Below are 1,131 nucleotides of genomic sequence, written 5' to 3'. Positions count from 1 at the left end.
TATATATATATATATATCTAGAGAGAGAGAGAGAGAGAGAGAGAGAGAGAGAGAGAGATAAAAAGATTCTCAGAATATCTGTCTATACTTATATCTATATCAATCTCTCTCTCTCTCTCTCTCTCTCTCTCTCTCTCTCTCTCTCTCTCTCTCTCTCTCTCTCTCTCTCTCTCTCTCTCTCTCTCTCTATATATATATATATATATATATATATATATGTATATATATATATTTATATATATATATGTGTGTGTGTGTTAGTGTGTGTGTGTTTGTGTGTGTGTATGTGTGTGCACACACACATCAATATATATATATATATATATATATATATATATATATATATATATATATATATATGTATATATATATATATATATATATATATATATATATATATATATATATATATATATATACATGTAGATAGATAAAAGAGAGAGAGAGAAATTTTTAAAAAATCAATCTATACTTATATCTATCTATCTATATATCTTTATCTATCTATCTATCTATCTATAGATAGATCGATGGATAGATATTTAGATATACACACACAAGGGAAGAGGCGCCTCCTGCTGCCAGCGCCTTGTCCACCGCAGACGTGTGACTTGACCTCCCCGGTGGCAGGATGACGTCAGCTCATTGCAGGAGATGGGCAAGGGCGCCTCCAGCCAATTCTAATTTGTTTATTCATTGATCACTTCATATTCCCTGGTGGCGTATCAGACGACCTGCCTGTGTTGCTCTGTGTAGATAAATATATATATATATATATATATATATATATATATATATATATATATATATATAGATAGATAGATAGATAGATAGATAGATAGATAGATAGATAGATAGATAGATAGATAGATAGATAGATATAGATAGATAGATAGATAGATAGATAGATAGATAGATAGAAAATACATAAAGTGGGATAAAGGGCGAACGATTAATAGAGAGGCAGATAAATAGATTGATAAAAAGAAAGAGAGGGAGGATACGTGAACTACAAAAAGATGAAGAGAGACAAAGGATATGTAAGCGCGAAAGACATTCACACATGTAAAGTACTTACATAAGAGAGTCCTGACTTGAGTTTACAGCTGGAACGATCGCGGCCGTTCATTT

This window comes from Penaeus vannamei, chromosome 41 (assembly GCF_042767895.1).
Source record: "Penaeus vannamei isolate JL-2024 chromosome 41, ASM4276789v1, whole genome shotgun sequence".
Lineage (NCBI taxonomy): Eukaryota > Metazoa > Arthropoda > Malacostraca > Decapoda > Penaeidae > Penaeus > Penaeus vannamei.
This window is presented reverse-complemented; position numbering follows the sequence as displayed.